The following is a 25,880-nucleotide window of genomic DNA, read 5'->3' on the forward strand; positions in this document are numbered from 1 at the left end:
AGGGGCAAAAACTATATAGTCCACACACACACATTTTTATGATATTTGTTAACGGAATTTTTCCGCATATGTTTATCATGCGGTTATTGTTATCAGAAATTTCGAGTTAAGTGGCGTGGACTGTTTTTTCATTGTAACCAAAATGAATAGTGAATTTTTTCGTCCTAATATAGAAGTTTCTATATGAAGTTTCTATATTAGGATACGGAATATCTGAAACTTCCGATACAACGACCTCCCAGTAAAGCATCCACTTTCCGTAGAACGACGTGGATTATAGAGAATGCTGACTCTATATATTTTATATACAAGTAGCGTTTCATATATATATATATCCTAAATACAAAACGATGCGTAGTTTCACTCCTCGGTTATTCTAAGGGGTAGTTTTGTGTAAAATTTTTTTTTTTTTTTTAAATGAAAAAAGTGATAACTATTAAGGACAAAATAAATTAAAATTCAAGGCGTACTTTCACTCCTTAACAAATTTAGAGAAGTAAACAATTTCGTAATTAGTTATTGAAACTTGATGCACCAATCATGCATCTAGGTGCATATTGGCAAACACTATGTGTGTATTGTACAGGGGTGTCCGAAAAATTTGTAAACGATGTGGAAATTCATGAAAATTGAAGTATTTTCTTATATTTGAATGCACGTTGCGATATAGATATTCTGAAGAAGAGGTTCTTTTTTCGTGGGAAACAAAATTTAGTCTATATCTTTTTCGAAAGAGACACCTGCAATGAATCAAATACTTTAACTATGTAAATCAGGGTCAAACAAGAAAACAGGATTCATGATAAAAAGCTGTATTTCCTAGTTTTCGTTGTTACTGGCGTTTACTTACATTGCACATTGTGATGTTAAAATTGGTCGATAAAGCACAATTGGTAAGTTCATACATCAGTCATACATCAGTATGAAAGTTCATACATACGTAAGCTGGAGCTTTACAAACGTTCAACCTCTTCTGTGAGGAAAAAAAAATTGCTAACCACATTAAAATATACAAATTCTTTCAATTTTAATGAGTTTTTGATCATATTTGGGATTTATGGGAACTCCTGTACGTAAATCATCGAATCCCGTGCGTCAAGTTGGAGTCAAATAACAGAATTCCCGTAAGAATGAAAATATTCGCGATATAGTAAATATAATAAGTAAATATATAATTACTAAAATTCACGTTTATTTATAAAAATCTTTCTGTGTGATTTTAAACATGCAACAAATTTTAAGTAATTCCAAGTGGATAACAAATTCCTCAATATTAAAATTGAGTGAATGAAATTTTAATTTCAAAAAAGTTTGTGTCTTTCCGTGTCTTTACATAAATTGTTAGATTTTCTTCTTAGAAATGTGTGGAAATGCGTAAATAAATAGATTGTCTGTAATTCAATTTATCTTGATATATAAAGACTAACTAATAATTCCAAAAATATATATATATATATTAACGTATTCGAAGCATATAATTTTTCGTGCCTGCGACATCAACGGATATCTACAATACGTAAATATTTTAGAAATCTTATTATCCCTTTCTTAGAAACGGAAAACGTATGTGCCTTAATTGAAAGCCAAGATTAAAATCTAAATTAATTAATAAAATTGAGTGAATTTCCATTAAAAATACACTGCCAATAATAGACAGTTGAGTTTTTAATCAAGCTCAGGAAACAGACGCGGAGCAAAACTTGACAGAATTAACTTGCTTGAAGGCTTATGCGCATTTGCTAAGAATATGTTTCATGAAATACAGTAGAATGGGGGACACGCGTTAGACGAGAAATTAAAATTTAATGTATTTAATTAACTTATTTTTGGTGCTATTGAAAACTGCAATCAGAGAAAAATCGTGACTAGAGTGTTTTTTCTTGGATACATTTACACTATTTAATTCATTTCTTTATTCTTTGATTTCAGAAGGAAAAAATCAAGGGATTGAGATGCGAAATAACATATGGAATGTATTGTATATATGGAATATATTTTGCATTTGATTTCGTCAAAATGGAATATTTTTCAGTCATGATGAAAAATTGACGTCAGGGGATGTTAGCCAACCGATGTTGACGTTAAGGTGTGTCATAGATGTTACACACCATAAAACTAACAAATTCATACACTGAGAACACTTACAAAATATTCAAACAGCTAAAGTGGATCATGATTTCAAATCTTTGTAATTGCGAGAAGAAGAAAACAAAACTATGCAACTTTTAGTAAAAAAATTCTCAAATTCATAATTTTTTCACTCGATAGTAAATCAACTAAAAATAAACAAAAATGTTATAAAAGTTCAACTACAAAGGTTATTTATTGGAATATGACATATTTCAGTATCGGAAGTAAAGTTTTTAACACTAGAAAGACGGCCGGATGTCTGTGACCCTGCTATCTTTCTGCTCCCATACCTCAAGTAGGAATAAACCAAAAGCTTTAAAATTTCTCGACTTTCCCCGATCACAGAAGATTAACAAAATGGTTTGAAAAAAAACACTTCACCTTTAACAAAATGTTTTCAAAAGTGGCCAGCTAGAAAATGCTTACCCCCCTTCTGCTCCGCAGGACATCGAGCAAGGGGTGCTAGGGATTTGACTGAAGTGGCATTTGTGTAACGCCCACTTGATGCCTCTATTCTTTAGGCTGAACAATAGTGCACCTCTGGATTTTTGTCGAACCTGCTCAATCGTTCTGACAAAGTAGAGAGTTACTTATTTGTTCCGGTTTAACTACAGTATTTAGAAATATAGATGAGGGAAATATTCTGAAAAAATTGTATTTTAGGTGTTCTGCATATGAGATAATTTATAATTTAGGTGTTAAAAAAATAAAGGAGGAAAAGTGTGTATTTTTAACGTATAATTTATATTTGATTTTTTTTTTTAGATCATCAATCTATTTCAGGGCTTCTTATCGCATCGGCTTCACAAATGGGTCGTACACAAATCCATCTGAATTATAAATAGACCTTATATTTGCTGTTCCACTAATTTCACAAATAATGAAAATCGAACATTTTCTTTGTATAGGTGTGTACAAACTTTTTTTATAGGCGTTTGTATTGGTATTTAATAGGCGCTTTCAGATACGAAATACAAGGCTTCTAAAGTTGATCATTCTGTTGAATTCGTGTTACGGCTAAAAAAAGTCAAAAAAACTCCAATTTAATTTAATGCTATGTCATTTCCGTTTTCAATACTCGAATTTTTTAGTTCGGCTTTCCTCAAACTTTCTGAACCCAAGGACCACTAAAATGTCTCATATAATTTTTCGGACCACATGTGTCCCTTATTACGGGACATTCCTGTAATTTTTGTTCCGATTATTTTTTTATACAATTTGTTCCGTTTTTTCAACGAGGCTTTATTTAAATTTGTAAATTTACTGAAGTCGTGAATGCACAGACACGCATTCATGTTGCAAGGGGTACTATAGTTATTAAAATATAAAATTTAACTTTCTATACGGACATACTATGCCCAATAATCCAACTAGAAAGTTGCTGACCTGACTCTCCTTATGATGTCAAAAAAATCCACGTTTCTAAGTAGAATATTCACTGAGATATTCGAATTATAAAAATGGGGGAATGTTAGGGAAAAATAGCATTGGAATGCGGGTAAACTGTTTTACCACGTGAAAACGTGGAATTTGCTTTTGTTGGCTGCAGTAGAGAAACAGACAGGGTACAACTTTTTAATTTGATTTTCGGGCACAGGGTATCCGTATCAAAATTAATGTGCTTTATTTTAGTAACTGACAACCCTTTGAAACATGAATGACGTATCTGAGTAATGTTCGCTTTTTGGATACTTTTTCTAATTGGAGTATGCCACTAGTGACAGTAAAATGCCGTTCGTACCGTTATCTGTGCCCCCGTATATATTTTATGGTAAATGCGAAAAATTCGGTTATTATGCATAATTCCAGACCATTTTGACAAATTTGTTAAATTTTCCGAATTTATCACATTTACCGGTGATAAAAAGACAAATACCGATGTTCAAGACAAAGAGCCAAAAAGTCCGACTCTTTGTCTTGAACAGCGAGTAACTCCTGCTATAAAGATTATATTGTCTTTCCACTATTTGTCTCTGCTACCGAAGAAGGAACTTCATACAGTTCCGAAACGCATCTAGCTGTTGTTCTCTTCTAATTTTTGGTATGGTCACGTTGTTTTCCGTAGTATATTGTCTCACCCAAAAGGTAATTCCAACATTCTAAAGGTAACATTCCAACGATAGCTAACATTACAAGATTGATAATAATTTATATGGTTTTATCATTATACATTATTTTAATTTAATTTAATTCCTCCCATCACGTACGGGAAAACTGATAAGTTGTTGAATTTGGGGGATATTTATGCATGATTTGTTCCATATTTATGTTATTTATCAACAACATTCGGGAATTATGCGTAATCACTGATAAAAGTGATAAATGTGGAAAATTAATCTACTTTATACCGACGCGATTGGTGATTACGCATAATAACTGGCGATTATGGGTAATCACCGATTTTTCATATTTACTGCAACATATAAACATGAGTTCATACCATTCTCACAAAATGAGTTTTGATAGCTTTTCAATGAAGTATTTTCTCTGACATACAGATGTGGGGTAAACGAAGTACTTGAAAATTATAATGAATATAAGAAAGACACCTGAAGTAGCAATTATTAAATTTGTGAATTGAACCGATAGTAGAAAAATAAAAGAATGAGAAAAAGTCCCCATTAAAATACAGTAGGCTACAAAAATTCAGTAAAATGTTCCGTATTGCAAGGCATTGAGAACTAGCGGCACATTTGCGATATTAATAATATTCTCGCATATTTCTCGAGGATTTCTTGCATTAAGTTTGCACCAGTCCATATTACATCATTTATGTCTTCCTCTTCCGACTCGGAAACGGATTATTTTAGATGATTCATTTTCTGAGCTTGATAAAAGCTCTTCTCTGTCACTCATTTTTTTTTACATTGTTTCAATATTGTCGCAAGTGAAAATGAAGGTGATGAAGCAGTCAATTGATTATAGGCAACTGAATAACCATTTTTGAGATAGTTTCTTATCAGATTACGCATCAGGAAAGAAACAATTTTAGCTAACAATAAAAGGAGGGGGAAAAAAAGAATTTCAGGAAGAGGGATTTAGAAGGGAAAGGAAAATCTTTATCTCTTTTCACTTGTACTGACGTTACGTTTCTTTCAAACTTGCTAGTACAATGAATAGGAATGTATTTTGTACAGGTAAGACGGGGTATTTATCTGTATTTGAAGGATGGTCTACTTATCTCAACGCAAAGCTAATAAAGCTGAATAAATTTCTAACAATTATGTTGAACCCCCCCCCCCCCCCCCCGTGAACGGAACTTCCGTATCGCTGCTCATTACTATGTGCACGATTACAAGAAAAATAAATCTGAGATCAAAGGATCCACGTATGGACCCTTTGTCACCGATGTTCAAATGATGAATTTTTTTCAAAGAGTAATTTCTCAATCACAAACGGAAAACTCCTCCTTTACGGTCACTCCTTTCTTACGGACAAGTTGTTTTGTTCCGCAAGGTGTCCGCAAGAGAGGGGATTCACACTGTATTTCATTCATAAGCGGATGCAGGCGCTTCGAACGAGGGGGCGGATTTTCCTCCTCCACTCTCCGCCTATGATAATACAGATTTATTTTTGGGGAAACGGAGGGTGGTAGGGGCAGGGAGGCTGGGGCCCGTGCACCGACCCCCCCCCCCCCAAGCCCGTTAAAAATTAGGAAAAAGAAATTATACAGTGAAACTCCTCTAAGACGGCAGGTTGGCCGCTTATCGCATACAGAGGTGGCCGCGAAATAGGGGTTATTTTTGTATTTTGTCTATGGAGCCTATTTTCTGTTCCGAGAAAAACTTGCCGAAAGGTAAGTTGGCTAGAGAATATGGTTGGCCGCCTATGAAAGTTTCACTAGATTTATGTAAAAAAAATCGAAATATCAAAAGAAAATAGTCTTTATATGTTATATTTACCAATTTCTGTTAATATAAATGCTTTTTGAAGGGTAGTAACTCAGAATTTCTCAGGAAGAAAATTTTTGTGCCCCCCCCCCCCCCCAAGTCTGTTATGCCTCTCTCGAAAGTTGATCCTGCATACGCCACTCGGTAGAGGCGACAAGTCCCCTCTGTTTCCTCTCATGATTTTATTGCTCTGCTATAGGTATTTAATTTTCAATTGCAACACACAATTATTGAAAGGTTGCATAAAATTTCTATGATAAACACAACGTTTAATAAAAATTGGCGACATTCATAAATTGACAAAATGAAATATGTTAGTCTATTAACGCCTTTGTTGACGGGAATTATCTTATATCCAAGAATGCTCCTATTTCACTGCTGAGTTCCTGATACCTCCCCAACCCAAAGTAGTCTTCGTAATAATCCTCGAAGAAACCCGATGACAAACAACACTCAATTGTTCCTTTGTGTTCGTCTATGTATGAGTATTTGTGTTATCAATGTGTAGGAAGGTACATGTGCCCCACAACTCTTCTTTTCCCGTGTCCTTTCATTTTAGAGATCTTCAAGTGAGGGGCAGTCTGAAAGATTAAAAATGGAGAAAGGAAAGGGGCGTATGACGTGGCAGTATTAGTGTCCGGTGCAATACAAAAGATATGGGGGGGGGGGAGGAACTGGTTTTCTCCGACGCAGATGTGCGTTGCTGGCACTTTCGAAACCATTTTTGGTGAACGCATATGTGAGTTGCTGCCCCTTTTGGTACACTAGAGTTTTGACTCACATATGCGTCGCGGCCCCTCAGCTGGTTAACACTAGAAAGACGGCCGGATGTCTGTGACCCTGCGCTATCTTTCTGCTCCCATACCTCAAGTAGGAATAAACCAAAAGCTTTAAAATTTCTCGACTTTCCCCGAACTGCCATGTTAGCGTGCACCAAAGTTTTTAATTATCTTTCTTAGCAACAGAGGTAAGAAAGGATATATCTAGAAAGATGGAAGGGGGTTCACACTGACCCTCCCATATATTTTAGAACACATTCACCGTAATAATATCACATTCATAGTAATACTATCAGCACTGTGACAATTGGCTGCAAGGTCGAAATTCTTCTGATAGTCTCTTCGTGCATCTAATAGTGTGTAATCCCCATTTTTACGAGCCTTTTTTTTACTTTCATACGTTTCTGCAGGTTTTGGCTCAGCGTTTGCTGTCAAGTATTTGTGTCATTTTGTCAGATAACGTTTTCGTACTGCAAAGCAGTAATATCCGCAAGGTATCCAACAACATCGAAAACGTCATTTTGGAAGAAACATCGATTTTCAGTTTTTTTAATGAATGTCCTGTTTGATGCAATATTATTCCAAAAGACTTATTCCAAGACTTATTCCAAAATAAGTCTTGTTTTATTTATATGACGATTAGAATCACTTCCATTTCACTGTTGTGTTTTTTTCATACAAGTAATACGCGAATAAAAACCTTTACGCATGTTTTACAAAGAATACACGTTTTCATATATTACTTGAGTTTGTAACATGATTCTCGAAAATCTCTCCATTATATCATTACGAAAGTTTCTTATGATATTGTGCTATATCTTGTTGAGATGAGAAATCGAAATCTCATGTCTATCACTTATATTTGTAATTACAGTGTTTTATAGTAAAATGTAAAGTGAAATTCAAAAAAAGTCGCACATAGATTAACAGATTTGAGTGTTAGTTATGAGCATGCGATACAATCCTTTAACTTTCGGTTCATAACCTGCAACATCGCATGCTGAAAGTACTGTGAAAATAGCATACCATTCACATAGAATGTTTTGCAATAGCGTTTCGAATATTGCATGATTTTTTGATTAAAATTGAACATAAAAATGGCTTATTCATAGAAAATGATATAGGTAGTCCAAAATTTATAATTGTTTTCATCATTTTGACACACTTTATATCTAAAAATATTATTGAAGTTCACTGCAGTATCATTTTAAAGAAAAGTGGCACAAGAAAGTTAGTCGGATAGCTTAAATTGAATGAATAGAGGTAGAAAAAATGACAGGCGACTTTATGAAGCTAGATTTGAGCATTGGACCTCTGCCTTTACAGTCGGATGCCCTACTACCAATAAAAATTCAGACGTCGCTCATGCAACCTCGAACTATTTTTACACCATGTTTAAAATCAATATGGATATATGGATAATATTTTTTCGGTTATTTATAAGGGTAATTTACAACAGAACTTTTTGTTTCATTTCTGTATGAGGAAATATCTGTTTCTTACCAAAAGTAAAATTATACTTTAGAGCTTCGTGAAACTTTTGTTTTTCATAATACAACGATATATTATTATTACTAAATATATCACTCACTACTAATTTCACCATGGTATTTTATTTTTTACTAGCTATAATACCCAGCGTTGCCCGGGTTTTCTCCAATGGGGCTTTTTTGGATCACGTGATATCTCCCTTTTTCTTTGAGGGACATGCAAACTGTGTCTAAGTTCACCAATATGGCGACTTCCTGCGCGACTCATGAAAGAAACAAATCTAGATTTAAAGTAACGTAAAAATAAATATATATTTTTTCTTTTTTCAAAGGGTGCTAGGTATTTCGATCCCCCCCCCCCTTTGAAGTTCAAGTTATCCATCTGCCTGTTTCAGCTTCCAAAAATTCTTAATTGAAGCTGTGGAATTTCTTCGATGTAATTTACGGGCCCATAATTAATTTTAAAACATCCTAAACTATGAATTTATGCAGTTGAATATCAAAGGACAATACGGAGACATTAATTTTCATGCTTTAGAAGATATAAATAAAAAGTTGAAATCAATGTTATTGCATGGATATCCAATTCAAAAGTATAGGTACGGCTAATTATTTTATATTTAATTTTTTGTGTTTTGTATATCCCTAAGCGAACTCAATATTTCAAAAATCGAGAATTCTATACAATTTTTAAAATTATTGATGTGACAGAAAACCCCACCAAATTTCCGCATTTCTACATCAAAATCGGCAATTTTTACACTGATTTCTATGAGGATCACCCTTTCCCTGACCATCAAAGCGATGCTGATGATGATTACGACGTCATTCAAAAAAACTCATTACTGGGAGTATTGAAAAAATTATAAAGGAATAAATATTATGCATTTACTGACAGCGTTGAAGAAATGACAAACCATTGTAAAGGCATATACACGTCTGAAACGCATTGTTGGGAACCACGGTAACCAAAGTGAACGTTCCGAAAGTGATTGTTGACGCCCAAAAACCATTGTTGCCCTACGGTTTTTTGGCCATTTGGGGTATTTGCCCCGCTCTGACGAAATTTTAAAGTAGCCTATCGTTTAAGTCAGGTCCCATTTGGTATACATGAAAAATTTGACGACGATCGATCTAAAATTGTAGATTTGTATAGAGAACATACACACACATAGACAGAAAATCAATCTATCTTATATATAAATGTGAAAGTATGTATGTATGCTCTTTATACAAATCTACAGTTTTAGACCTATCGTCGCCAGATTTTGCATATATACCAAACAGGACCGGGATTGAACCGTAGGCTACTTTAAAAGTTTGTCAGAGCTGGGCAAATGCCCGAAATGGACAAAAAACTGTCGGGCAACAATGGTTTTGGGGGCCTCAACAATCACTTTCGGAACGTTTACTTTGGTTACCGTGGTTTCCAACAATGCATTTCAGACGGGAATATATGCCTTTACAATGGTTTGTCACACCTTTAATTCTGTTATTATAACAGTTTATTATTTTATAACGGTTTGTCACTTTTCCAATTTAATTGCAGAAAACCCGGGAAGCGCCGGGTATTTCTGCTAGCCTATATACAGGTTGTCCTGTAAGTGATAATGCGGCCTTTATCTCATCAACCGCCCATCGTATAGGTATAGTTTCAATTTAAAAAATGCGTAAAAGGCGTTTGAATAATATTCGCTGCACAAGCTGGACGTATGACGTCGCTAACAACAGAGAACAACAACTGCGACGACAAAACTGGGAATAAAAATATTCAACGCCAACTGATGAACTCAATGCTTGCCTCAAATCATCAACACTCTGGCACGAAGTTAAAAAATTATCATTATCCACCAACATGCGAGTTCAACTGCAAAATCACTCAGCACTGCTATCATTTTCACATCAGTTGACCAACCAGTAGACCCAAGCACTGGACCGATTACGTTCCCAAATGGATTTTGCCAGTTGTTAAACTCAGTTCAAGAACTTGCAGACAAAGTCTTTCCAAACATTCAACAAAATGACCAAAACCCATGAGTGGCTTTCTGAGAGCGATTCTGGCACCGAAAAATGACAGTGTGAACAAGATCAACGAAAAAATCCTAAAAATTATTCCAGGAGACTCCACATCTTACAAATCGGTTGACACTGTCACAGACACAGCGCAGACATTTAGTTCTGTATCCTGCAGAATTTCTGAACTCCTTTGGATATTCCGAGTGTGCCACCACACAATTTGACCATCAAAGGCGGAGCACCTATAATGCTTTTAAGAAATTTGGACACACCGAGACTCTGCAATGGCACCAGACTCTGCGTGAAGAAATTGCACAATTGCATCATTGAAGCGACGATTCTAACTGGATGTGACAAAGAAAAAGAAGTCTTCATTCCACGTATCCCAATTATGACCGAAGAAATGCCATTCACTTTCAAACGATCACAGTTCCCGATTTATTTAGCTTTTGCCATGACAATCAACAAAGCGTAAGGGCAGTCGTTAGCAGTGGCAGGTATCAACTTACTTGAGCCCTGTTTTTCACACGGACACCTTTTCGTCACCTGTTCGCGTGTTGGTAATAGCAAAAATTTGTACATCTACACACCAGATGGACAAACAAAAATATTGTGTATCCACAAGCGATTGCCTGAAGATTTTAATTAAAATATTTAAAAATAAAAGTAATTTTTTCTTACTTGATGCAGAAATTTTTTTGAGTAAGAAATAATTAATAAGTTTTACGTATATAAATTTTTTACGGGGCGGGCAACGTCGCCGGGTATCAGCTAGTCTTCTATATATATAAAATTTATTTTCTGTGTGTCTGTGTGTGTGTGTGTGTGTATGTATGTTCTCTATACAAATCTACAATTTTAGATCGATCGTCGCCAAATTTTGCATATATACCAAATGGGACCCGACTTGAACGTTAGGCTACTTTAATATTTCGTCAGACCAGGGCAAATGCCCCAAATGGGCAAAAAACTGTCCGGCAACAATGGTTTTTGGGCCTCAACAATCACTTTCCGAACGTTTACTTTGGTTACCGTGGTTCCCTAGCAATGCGTTTCAGACGTGTATATGCCTTTACAATGGTTTGTTACTTCTTTAATCCTGTTAGTATATGTATAATAGTTTATGCCTTTATAATGGTTTGCCACATTTTCAATATACTCTCAGTAATGAGGCTTTTTGAATAGACGTCATAATCATAATCAGCATCGCTTTAAGAGTCAGGAAAAGGGTGATCCTCATAGAAATCGGTGCCAAAATTGTCGATTTTACTGTAGAAATGCGGAAATTAGTGGGATTTTCCGCCCCATCAATAATTTTAAAAATTGCATTGAATTCTCGATTTTTGAAATATTCAGTTCGCTTAGAGATATACGAAGCCCAGGAGATTAAATATGAAGTAATTAGCCAAACCTATACTTTTGAGTTAGATATTCGAGCAATATCATTGATTTCATTTATATCTTCTCAAGTATGAAAATGAATGTCTCCATATTGTCTCTTTTGATATTTGCATAAATTCATGTGGGTTAGGATATTTTAAAATTAGTTATGAGCCCGTGAAAAGTGCATCGAAAAAATTCCACAGCTTTAACTAAGGATTTTTGGAAGCTGGAACAGACAGATGGATAACTTGAAGTTCAGGGGGGGGGGGGGGATCGAAATACCTAGCACCCCTTAAAAAAAGAAAAATACGTATATATTCATTTCTACGTTTCTGTGTAAATCTAGATTTGCTTATTTCATGAATCGCGTAGATCGCCATATTCGTTAACTTGGACACGGTTTGTATGTCCCTCAAGAAAAAGAGAGGGAGATATCACGTGATCCAAAAAAGCCTCATTGAAGAAAACCCGGGCAGCGCCGGGTATTATAGCTGGTTATATATATATAGATATATTGTGCGAATCATACCGATTTTTATGATTCACGCAATTTATATAAAAAATATAATGACATATACATAAGTTCCATAGCAAACAGGAGGGTATGACATTTTATTGGCGAAATGTGGATCCTAGAGGTATACTTCCAATTAAAAAATAATGTACAAATAACGTGTAGTACTCTGATATTACATTAACGCTTCTAGGGGTTGTATAGTTATCAAAATTAAAAAAAAAATAACTTTTTATATAGTTTCCGTGTGCACCAAAACTCACAATCAGAGAGTTATTGTCCTCTCTCTCCCGATTCCAACAAAAAAAATTCAATGTTTCTAAGTGTATATTTGAATTCAAAAATAGGAGGAAGGGGGTTCAAAAACTCTAAATGCGGTGCTCTAAAATCGTTTCACCCGCATTTAACGCTGTTTTTCCTGAAATTTCCTCCTGCATCTTCGTCATATTCCCCCACAGGCAGAGGTAATATGATCAATGAAGCAGAGTATTCCTCTGATTTTTAGGCTTAAAATTTGGAAGTAAAAAAATAACCAAGATATTTTTCATTTTAAGGTGTGTATATATATTTTGCTTTTTGTTTTTTGTTTTTTTTTTATGATAGAAACGATTAAATTCCTCATTACTCCCATCTGCTACATCGCAATCAGCTACACTAACTAGTTCATTATCGTCATCAGAGTCACTCTCATCGTAAATTGCAAGGGATTGTGAGTAATTTGTTAATATCTGTAATACTATTTATATGTGTGTGCACAAGAACCCCTCCCTCATAGTTTTGGGGTCCAATCTTTGACAAAAAAGAGATCCCCATACACGTTAAACACAAAGCACTTTCTCAATGAATCAAAATTCATTTTTACAAGCACTTATCAATTTAAAAAATCTAGCGAGCTAAGCGTGTGCAAACTTTAATTGAAAATGAAAAGTAAGAGAAATATACTTCACTCATAAAATAAATTTCGTAAGCTTCAACTAAAATGATAATCAATCGAGACACTTGATTTTCAGGCGAATTAAGAACGCGCAGGTATATCCCTTTTCTTCTTTCTTAGAGAATTAGAAATTTGAGGGAGGGGTATTAAATTTCTGACAGAAACGTTTTATATACGCACATACACCGATTGTACCATACCTGGCCATTAAACCAACCTGCAAAATATTTTCGAGAACCCTACATACCCTACCGAGGTAATTTTACACTGAATTAAATTAAGATGAATGGAGTTAAAAAAAAAACATTAAAAACTGCACATTTCACATGATTAAGATGCTACAGTTGTGGAATATCAGAACCTGAGAAGAAATGCAAAAGTACCGTAAAAAAATAACAATACGACATTTTGACTGCATAATATGGGAACTGGCGTGAAACTACGTGCGCACCCAAGCAAGAAAGCTAGGTCAGTTTTTAAGAAATAACTACTCAGCATAAGAGCGAGAAATGTCAAATTAAATTCGAATTACTGAAAATTGGTTCTCAATTACCAGCAGACACATTATACAAGTTGCCATTATGTCAAGTGCTAATTTTTGGCCTTTACCTTATCAACCCAGAGTTAATATAACCAATAATCTTGTGTCTATGAATCAACCGTACGTAGTAGAGGCATGGTTTCAATTAAAATATATATAGTGTGTGTGTATATATATATATATCTTATATGCGCCTTATATGCCTTATATGAGCACAAAATGTGTTCAAATATTACTCTGTGTACCAAATTTGAGAGTGGAGTTACAGTGTGTCACGAAATAAAATGTCTAAAAAAAGTGGGATGAACAACATGAATAGAGGAAAGAAGTGTCGTCCGGTAGTTTTTGCTGTTCTTTCAAAACTTTTCTCAGATTTTTGAATTCGATTTCGAAAGTGATTGTTGCACTTAAAAACGTGTATTTTTCTTTTTTTAGCCACAGAAGAGACAGGGCAACAACTTTTCAACAGGAAGTTAAAGTCCGTTTAAACATTTAGATTTTTCATTTCGCGACACGTTGTATTTTCACTCTTAAAGCTGGTACGGTGTAATTTTTGAATGCATTTTGAGTATTTTTAAAATTAGAATTATACCTCTGAGACAAACGGCTCATGAGAAAAAGACCGCATTATAACACTTGCATATGGCAAGCTGTATTTTTCCCTCCATGTGGCTAAAAACTCACAAATGATACAGTGGAGTTATTTCTGGAGATATTCTTCCGCGAGAGTTCCTTGGTTTGACTTTCTATCGACGTCTAAAGTATCTATTTGATATATATGTATATATATCGTATCTTGACTGTTGTCTACTTAAAATTCCAACAGAGAACGTCGGGAACTTTTATTTTATCAACAGATTTTCAAAAAACAAATGACTGTTATAAATGATTGCCAGCTGAGAAACAGACGTTTATGTTCCAGAAGCGACGTATATTCCAAATAAGTAAAAAGTAAGATTACCAAGAACAGCCGAATTTGCATATACGAAATTGCAGGCTGTGAAAGTTCGTCTCATTTATCTATAAATAACTTCAGTGTCTTTACAATGTATGTTTTTCCTGCTTCCTTGTGCATGTGCTTAAGTAGGAATCGATCAGTCACTGCTTATCTTTTCGAGACTTTCTGAAGCTGATGACGGATTTTATCGCTCAGACTAATAATACGGTTCTACTTCCCATGCATTTTTTTCTCATTTTTTAAAACACTGATTCCTGAGAGCTGGAGAAGACTTTTCTGAATAATCTGCATTTGATTTCTAACGGCTTACTATTGCATGATCTCTGTTTTTTATGGTGTTTGCATGCGTGCCCGGTACAAATATAAATCATTTCCCACTAATTCAATTTACGCAATGGGGTTTATTTTTTTTTTTTTAGGTCACATGAAGTGTTGCACACATGCATTTTGAGTTGGGTCATGTCATTAACATAACACTAATTAAATTGCGATTTCTCAACTGACGCCTCATTGAAATACGATATTGACGAACACATGAGATATCATTTATTCAATCAAATTCTATCATTTCAATTTTTTTTCCCATTTAAATAAGTTGTTCTTCAACCAGTGTGTCCACGTACTGGTCCGTGGACCATTTCGCCTAATATGTATAGCCACCATGTAGTTTTAGTAATAAATGATATGCCGCATCTACACTGTTTTTCTTTTTTGTGTTTGCCATCGGCAGATCTGCAAATTATTCTTATCTTTTTTTTTCCTGTTTCTTACTGGTCCGCAAACTATTGTATTCATCCTTTTTACCGCTATATAAGTTATTTCTTGCATTTATTTTTGCCAGTCTGTAATAATATCCCCGATGCATTCTTATATATCGTTCCGCTATTATTCGTACTATTTATTTTTTGCTAGCCCACAAATTATTCCCATTCACTTACCTTTCTTTTTGCTTCTCAAATTATTTTTTCCATTTACTCATTTATCGTAATTTTCGCTGATCCGCAAATTAATTCTTGTATGTATTTTTCGCGGTCCGCAGGTTGTTTGTCCTATTTATTCCTTACACCGGCTTGTAAATTACTTTTCCTATTTTTTTCTCCCAGTCAACAAATTATTGTCCCTATTCATTTTTTGTGCCGTATATAACCTATTTCTCTCATTTATTTTTCTCCAGTCTGTAAATTATTTCTTTCATTTTCCGCTGGCTCGTTAATTTATTTCAACCATTTATTTATTTTGTGTCACTGGTCTGCACATTTATCCATTCCTTTTCCTTTTTCTAGCAAATCCTTGAATTATTTCTTCGATCATTTTTTTGGTGGTCCGGAAATTATTTATCTCGTATTTTGTACTGGTCCGTAAATTACTTCTACTCAGTTCTGGCCAGTCTGTAAATCCTTTATGCTATTTATTCTTTACTGGACCACAGATAATTTCCAATACTTATTTTTTTTAACCGGTGTGTAAATTATTTTTTCAGTATATTTTGTACCAGGCGAAAAATTATTTCTCCCATTTAATATCTGTTGCCAGTCTATGAATTATTTATCCCATTTTTTAAATTCATTTTTATTTTTTGTAGATCATCAAAGGATTTCTCGAAATTATTTTGTCGGTCCACAAATTATTTCACCCATTCCCTTTTACTGGTCCGTATAAATCACTACTATTTATTATTTGTTGGTCCATAAATTGAATTGATAGTTTAACGAAGGGTATAAAGACAAAAAAAAGCCGAATTATTACTTTTCGTTTTTTAATCTATAGTATCTCCAGACTTCACTCTAACGTGAAGGGGAAGAAAACAAATACCAGTCCCTAGAGACGAAGATATAGGATCTTGAAAAAAAGGCGTAAGGATTTAGATATGTGTGCTAATTATAGTTTTTTTCGGTTTTTCAAAAACTTTATTTTTAGACTTAAAAACTGACGATTCAATTATTTAAATTAATCGGCTCTCTGTAATTTATTCATTTCTGACGATCCGCAAATTATTTCTCTCATCTGTCTTTTGCCTATCTTTAAAATTATTTTTCCTACTTTTGCCACGCCGCAAATTCTCCACCCCCCCCCCCCATTCATGTTTTACCAGTGTGTAAATTATATTATCCCTTTAAATTATTTTCCCCGACCCGTAAACTATTTTTCCCATTTACTTTTTGCCGATCCCTAAATTATTGCTCCTTGTAATTTTCTGCCACACAGTTCTCCACATATTTCTCGAAGTTATTCATTTTTCACCGGTCGACAAATCATTTCTACCATTTATTTCATGCCCGTCTGCAGTTATCATTCCTTTCAGGAATTTTGTTACCATTCCGTAAATTATTTCTCCCTTTTTTTATTATTTCCAATTGTTCAGTAATATTCACCACTGGTCCCCAGTTGGAAAAAGTTTGAAGAACACTGACATAAGCAATCTAAAACTTTCAGAAATCGAAACATCGATCTCCACTTTGTTCAGATTTCTAACTTTCAGATTATAAATAAACTATATGCTCGAGAAACAGCAATACTTCGAGGGAATTTCCAATGCACTTGAAACCAAACATCCGCGACAGCAAATAGTAAACCTACAGCTCTAATTAACGGTACATGGCCTAAGGGAACATCCACTTGCTACGAACAGCAAAGGTATAATAATAGTATATAGAATAAATCGAATCGGACTATCTTCAGCAGTTAGCCTAGTCCTCACATTGGCGTAATCGTGCCAATATTGTAACTATCAAGTGAACTAACTGCGACAGCTACGAAAGTGTTTCCGATCGTTACTTCACGCTGTGACTATGATGACGATCACCAGCGATGGCGTTTGTAGTGAGAGAAGTAATTAGGAAACTGTAGGAAAAGGGGATTTGGTTTAATATTGAATGATTTTATTTCAAATGTATCCAATGCAGACAATATCTTCAGGATTCCACGAAATGACAGAATTTGGCTAATTTAGATTGACATTAGGGAATCTGACTGTCATTCTTTATTATCTCTTTGAATAAATGGATAACTACGATTGCAATCGAGTTAGTGTTTTATTCCCAAAATAATCTATCATTAGATATCAAATGCAAACCTTATTCAATGCTGAATCTCCTTCGATTATAGAAATTAATATCATGGAAATTTCTTTTGTCTCCTTATTTCCTTAGAAATTGCCATGTTATTTTTGATTTCGACCATAAACTTTTCCCACAAGAAAATATTTCAACAAATAACAGCGCAGTTGACAATATTTCATATTCCAGGACTCTTGTATTTTCCCGACATTGGCATTAAATACTGACGATGCCCAGGGTCACAGGCTTCCATGTAAAAGTATATCGCCTCAGTAATTTAATAATTTAAAGATCCATAACACGGAGTTTTATTATTTTAAATTTGTACACAAAGCAAATAAATGATTACATTGTCGTATAATAGTTAGGTGCGAATTTAAAATCATGTATAATATACACACAGAGAAAATATATAATGGGCAATCGAATATGAACAAATCACCATACAAATAATAATAATCGGAATTTGTATAATTGCATCGTAATCTTCTTTTTGCGATATTTTCACTAGCGTGACCAGATGTGGAACCTTATGTATTGAAGTACATAGAAAAAAAAGATCCTTAAAGCCAGAGGATGAACTAGTCATATTGTGTTATCTAGATTTACACAGTAGTCTCAACGGGTGGGTGTAAAGGAGCCATGGCCTCCGAGAAAAAAGGGTCCCTATTTAAGAATTTTATTTATTCTGAGGGTATATATATATATATATAATGTTTTTGTAAAAATTAAGTTTTATCAATTCTTATTTTTTTTATTAAATATCATTCTTTATCAATATTATAAGAATATTTCTCACATTGATTCTAAAGAAAAGTGTTTGAATGAATCTGAAAAAAATATACCTTTCAATAATTCTGAAATTACGTCTTATGAAATCTCAATTGATACCAGATCAATTTTGAAATCATTTATTCTGAGATTATTTATTGTTTATTCCGAGATTATTTATTGTTTATTCCGAGATTATTTATTGTTTATTTTGAGATTATTTACTGTTTATTCTGAGATTATTTACTGTTTATTCTGAGATTATTTATTGTTTATTCTGAGATTATTTATTGTTTATTCTGAGATTATTTATTGTTTATTCTGAGATTATTTATTGTTTATTCCGAGATTATTTATTGTTTATTCCGAGATTATTTATTGTTTATTCCGAGATTATTTATTGTTTATTCCGAGATTATTTATTGTTTATTCCGAGATTATTTATTGTTTATTTTGAGATTATTTACTGTTTATTCTGAGATTATTTACTGTTTATTCTGAGATTATTTATTGTTTATTCTGAGATTATTTATTGTTTATTCTGAGATTATTTATTGTTTATTCCGAGATTATTTATTGTTTATTCCGAGATTATTTATTGTTTATTCCGAGATTATTTATTGTTTATTCCGAGATTATTTATTGTTTATTATTTATTGTTTATTCCGAGATTATTTATTGTTTATTATTTATTGTTTATTCCGAGATTATTTATTGTTTATTCTGAGATTATTTATTGTTTATTCTGAGATTATTTATTGTTTATTCTGAGATTATTTCTTTTCACGTGAAAGGACGTGGGTTCGATTCCCCGCAGGGGCAGTTGAATTTACTCTCTTTCCAAAAATATATCTTCGCAACAGCCAATTGTTAAAATCCTTTGTATAAGAATTTATTCTAATACCCATACAACCCCTTGAAAAATGAATGACATATCTAAGCTCTTCACGTTATTTGAAAACTTTTTTTTTGAATTGAAAGTATGCCTCTAGGATCAATGTTTCACCAGTAAAATGTCATACCGCCATTTCATATGCACTACATATACTGGTAGCAAAAAATTTCATAAAAATTGAGTTGGCAGGTGGTATATTATAGGACTGGACAAATCCCAGGTGCAAGTCGTCATTGCGACTAAGAAATTGGCGCCTAAAACTTTCTTTGTGTAGTTACTAAATTTCGAGCTATATACATCAATATATATATACAAAAGAAACATTATTCCGGACGTTTTACTTCGAGTAAAAAAAAAATCGGCGCCTAGAAAAAATTCTTCTAGCGCCTAGATTTTTCGAATTTGTCCATGTCTGGTGAATTGCATTATGACACTATTACGCATGTTTAGAGGCTGTTTTCTTTATTTCTATATTAAGGAGAGAAGAGTCAATATGTTTGTTGAGTGTGAACGCATGACGACTACTGTTCGCGAGTACTTCACATTTGTTCCAAAATGAATTACTTTGAATGATGTGAGGAGAAAATGTGATTAATTCGAACCCTATAAATAAATGTATGGGTAATTCTATTCTTGACAGCACATTTTAGTTCAATGAAATAGTTCTTTACACCTTTACACCTGCGAGCGGGAAAATTTTTCAACCTTTATGCTAATCGAAATGAATTCATTGATTCATGCATATTTGTTTGTTTGCATTTGTTTAAGTAAACAAGAGAGAGAGAAAAAAATAATAAAACTTTTCTGAGCAAACTTTAACATATTTTGCCCTATACTATTTCCACCCTTACCTATTTTGAGGGTAAAAAATAAAATTCAGGGGTAAAGGAGAAAAAAAAAATCTCTTGAGAAATTCCCTTGAGCAAAAGAGTTCAATTTCAGCAACAAGGAAGGAAATGAAAAATTCAATACTTTGCTTGGCGTGGCTGACTGACAGATTTAGGTCCCTGTACACGAGTAAAAAAAAAAATGTATATATATATATTTATACACAAAAATAAAAATAAATAAATAAAAAAAACCAGACTTTTTTTTTCCCTCCTGAAAGTTAAATTGGTTTAAGACATTCTTTGGATATCCTATCACCCAGGAAACAAGCAGGTTTTTCTTGAAACAAATTCCCGAGGAAAGGTGCAGTCTTTTAAAAAGTCGGTAATGCTCTCCGAGAAAATAGTGTATTCACTTCCGCTTCGGTCCTTATTGGAATGAAATGTATAATGTAAACATTTTCATTGCATAATGCGCTTTGAAGGAAAAAAGCGAAGAATTCCAACCTATGATTTTTTTTATATTTCAGATTCGAGTTACATTTGGTGCTCTATGTGAATGTTACTGGAATATATAGTGGAAAGAATATAAAAAATTCCATTACTAACTTTAAAATATGTGAGCTATATTTGTATTTTGTTATAACTAAGTATTTTTTTTTTTTTTTTATCTAGCATTAACGGTGGTGTGGAAAGATAAATTTATGTACCGATGGTTCGGTGATTTGTAAGCAAAACGTTATTCAGTGATGGACCGTGAACAAAAACAAATATGCAACGATCGTCTGTGAACAAAAACAAATATGCAACGATCGTCTGTGAACAAAGAAATATGGAACTATGGTTTGTGAACAAGCCTCTCAATTCAAAGATGTGTGAAGCTCATGCAACGATGGTGTGTTTGTTAGCAAAAGCTGGCGCGCCGAGTGTTTCTTAGCAGCAGCTTATGCACCAGTTTATTGTTGATGGTTTTGAACAAACAATTTAAACTAATGATTTGTAAAGCTCATGCAACGTTGGTTTCTGGTAAACGTTTATACAACGATGGTCTGTTAACAAAACATTAGGCAACGATGCTTTGGGGACAAATTTTATGCAATTTGTTGTCAACGATGGTTTATGAATAAAAACAATCCTATAAAATAATTAGATGATTAAACTAAAAATCTTGAATTTAGTTCAAAAATCCAAGGATATGTTTATACATATCTATAGAACAATGGATTAAAATTTTATGTGAGAAGCTCAAAAATATACTGTATATAGGCAACTTGATGCTTAAAACTTGTCTCATGTTTTTGAAATAACTTATATCATATAATCTAATTTGCTGATTCTCACGATTCCACGACAAGTTTTTCATGATTGAATTCTTCAATATTTTTTTAGGTTAGCGGACTTGGTAATGGATTATTGTATTATTTTCCTGTACAATGTTCCAGCTAGTACTATAAGACTTCTTTTTTATTTTAATATCTCAAAAACCAAAGAAATCCCTGAATTTATTGATCATCATCTCAAAGTTGTGGAACATTCATATACCCCCTCATAGTTGAAATTGATCAATTGATACATGATTGACATTTTTAAAACTCCTTTCTTTTTCTTATTAACAAATTAGAAACAATCTAACGTGTTTATATAATCTAGCCTTGCTGCAACTGGTTGCCCATTGGCAAATTATTCGATTTCTTTCTAATTTTTCATTAAATAACGTACATAATTTTTGATGAATTTCTCATTAATAACAATGCTTGATAATGCGGGAAAAGGTGGTGATAAGTGGAAGAAAATTTCGGAAAAGACAGGGAGATGTAAAAAAATTATTCTTGTTTTTTTTTTCAGTAGGAATCAACGACTCCTTGGAATTTAAAATGGTGCCTCGTAAGTCTTTTGCCATTTGGATGTCCTCTTTTAATTGATTTTAATGAAAACACTACCCTTAGTTACCGTCTTGACTGATGCTCACTCGTCAGCAACAAATTCTTGAATTAGGAAAAGCCTTATATCAACTGCACTTAATTACAAGTTATTGATGAAATCCCATTTAGGAAATTCTCAGAAAAGAGAGAGAGAGAGATCTAAACAAATCTCTCTTGTGTTTTAGTATCTTTTCTAGAAAATTTCTTAAATGTGTAAGACTGCAGAAAATGCTTGGGATTTCTCTCTACACCCCTTTTTCTCTTCCCAAACCTCTTCTCGAATTCATGATAGCCCTGTGTGTATGTGTGTGTGTGTGTGGGACTCAGGGTCTTTCTAATTATTTCCTCTGATTGCTCGCTCCCTAGTAATTAAGTTTAAATCTTGTAATTACGATTGCAATAACTGTCGACCAGTGAAAAGACAATTCGCGTTTATGCATTTTTGTAACACAGGAATGTTCAGTGCAGCGTTATGCTCTCTAATTAGCACAAATTGTTTGGGTGAAAGGAATTTTTCACTAATTGATTCCACTAAATGTAATTTTCTATACTAATTGGTGATTTTTGTTTTGAAAATTCCAATTATTGCTGATCTAAAAAAAGAATATATAGGCTATCTATAAAAATAACTGAGATAATTGATTTTACATACATGCTTTTTTATAGTATGGACGAAAAAACTAATTGCACAGATGTTGCAACTAATGGCCTCTTGATGGCATTATTTCTCCAATTAATGATTTTTTTTCCACATATCCAAAAATTCAGAATATGTCCATATTCTATGTATTACCTTCATGTATAAATGAGAGTTTTAGAGATGTGTCAATGAAAGTCGTTGGGAGCTAGACATTCCTCATTTATTTTTTTTACTATTGGTATGCAAAGCCATGTAGTAAACTATACATGGTGTCCTATCAAGACCGCCCAAACTCTACACAGGCAGATTCCTCGCTTGGAATACATAGAGAACGCCCGAAGAACTGTACCTGTACGACTTATAGTTTTCGAGAACAATGCAAAAGAAAAGTATGATGGCATATCCGGTGCAAGAAAAAAAAAATGAAGAAACATGAGCATCGGTATTTGCATATAAGATGTTCAAAATGTCCACCGCTGATATCGAGGATTGCATGTATGAGCGCGCTGTGGAATGACGTCAACCCGTTTTTTGGTATAGCACCGGGTATGACGTCATACTTTTGTTTCGCATTTTTCTCGAAAACTATGGGTCGTACTGGTACAGTTCTTTGGAAATTTTTTGTGTATTCCAAGCAAAGGATCTCGATTCGGCAATCTTGATGGGACACCTTGTATACTTTACGAGGTCATTCAAATACTCGTTTGCTTGCGAGGTAAATTCATTGAACGCTCAAGTTAAAAATCCAAATGTTATAGTAATTTGAGCTATACGTTCTGATTCAACAAATTGTAGATACTTTTAGAGAAGACTCTATATTGCATTTTCCATCGAAATTCTTCTAAAGCCGACAAAGCTGTGTCAATGCTTCTTGAATTCGCATTAACAAAACTTTTTTCGAAAGCTAATGAAATTGTCATCTTCCAAAAGATCTTCAAATCTTCAACTTCTAGAAACAGACCTACAGACCAGAACGTGGGTCTGGTGGTCTGGTTCTGTGACATTCGCCAGTCCTTGGCTATGCCATTAAGCAGCTTAAGTAGTGGCCCTTGGAACCCTGTGAAGAAGATGAAAGAAAAACCCAGAAGCAGACGGTAGGCCAACATGCACATTTGCATTAAGAATAGACTTCGGCTGAATATAGCAGAAGTGCATAGTCTTTGAAGTATGGAAGGCAGATGACAGCACCAGCAAGAACACAAATGAAGATAATCTTCGAAAACCTAAATACGTTAATCAGGAGATATGCACACATACACTCAGAAAATCCGTTTCTACAGGTACCGATCACTGGGAAATTCTACAAATAGTATGGACAAGGTGCATTTTCACGGCAAAGTAGTAGTAGCAATCGTATTTACTGTTAGAAGTCGTGAAAAAAGTAATATCGGAAATTCAGTCATGCTTATGAAGTTTCAAAGTGTTTCGGTACCCAATGATAATATATGCACTAGATTCCATTCCTATTAACGGATGAGTTTCCTTGATGCCACTATTTCATTGTGGCGTCATTCTGAAAAGAAGCTAGCCAAATGCAAGCCAGCTACCACTTCTCAACAGCGACTGCATAGCAGAGGTTCCGTTTTGATAAGTGGTTCTTAACCTTTTTTCCACCTTCCCTTCTTCCCAGTGCAATACGACTTACCTTCCCGCATCCCTCTAGATAATCGGTTTCCCATTCACTATTAATTTTTGTAATCAATTACATCAAGGGACAGCTTGTGAACAGCCCTTAGCAAAATGAATGACACATCTAAAATGCGTGTGTGCGATAAATACTTTTTCTAGCTGAAAGTACAAGGTGTTTCAAAAAGAATCCTCCGATTGAGAAAATCACAACTATTCAGCTTTTAATCCGTTTTCATCGAATAATGTATAGGTAGAAAGAAATAGGGAAATCTCTCTCGAGTCTCTCACAGTTGCCGATAGGTAGCGCTAACGCTCTTCCTTCAGCATTTTAAGGCGGACATATTGAGCACCTTTAATTTGGTTTGTAAAAAAACTTTATGATTAGCCTTGTAATATAAAATTAATCTTAAGTGTATATGTTCAATATTTTACGTTAATATACACATTTCAAATCGGGTGGTTCTTTTTGAAACACCCTGTATGTTACTACAGCTAACGGTTCACGAGTTATTTGACGTGAAACGAGCTTAATATTTCACTCTGTATACACCTGCAGTATCAATTATTGAATAATATTATCCTAAAATATAAGATTTGAGAGACATTTTAAATGCCAATTATTTTGCTGTGATCCCGTCATTTATTTAATCGCTCCCATTCATTTACCTTGAAATACTTATGAATAAATGAGAAACAAAAAGAGAAAATCAAAAATTACTCTCAGTGACTGATTAATGGCGTGGGAAATACATTTGGGGAATTAAACTGGCATGAGTCCACTGCACGTCTTTTCATGGAGTTGATGCATCGGTTCTGTATGTTTCCCACAATTGAACCGAGTCCAGTGAATAATCATACGGAATAAAATATCGTATCCGGATCAAGCCGGTATCGAGGATTCCACCCGATTCCGTTGTTCATATAAGATGTCATTGATTGATAACGTTCTTGAGAAAGAGCGGTGATCTTTCTATACAAGTGTAAGAATAAAAACCGGGGTCTCTTTTCCTCGAGGAAAGAATTGGGATATTCGATTGTGCGTGTATAGAAGGATAGTGTATGGGATATTCATAGAGAGAATTTGCTTCTTTTTTTTATTCAATCATCTTCATGGATGATATTCAACGCACGATTCCATGCGTTTACGGCATCTATTGCTTCAGAGTGTGTATTGGGTCTCCGGAAGCGACGCTGGTTTTCTTGTGCACCAATTGTCGTCGTAATAAGAACATATATTTTATTAGTTGTTGTACATATATCGCATTTACAAGAATTCTCGGTAAATGTGTACGCGACAACATTTCTATATGTAGGAATGAATATATAAAGGAAAAGGAGTAAGAAAAACAGTGGTTGACGTGTGATGGTGTGTGTGTTTACAAAAAAAATGAAATCTCGATACAACGATGAATGAATTCGAAAATTCAGAATCGCATTCGAAACGGCCTATAGTCTAATGTTAACGTTCTCTCGGTACGACGGTATCATCTACTGCAATGCATCCC

The sequence above is a fragment of the Pholcus phalangioides genome, unplaced genomic scaffold, assembly GCF_987345545.1.
Source record: "Pholcus phalangioides strain wild (caught in Gottingen) unplaced genomic scaffold, Ppha-v1.0 ptg000008l_1, whole genome shotgun sequence".
In the NCBI taxonomy this organism is placed as follows: domain Eukaryota; kingdom Metazoa; phylum Arthropoda; class Arachnida; order Araneae; family Pholcidae; genus Pholcus; species Pholcus phalangioides.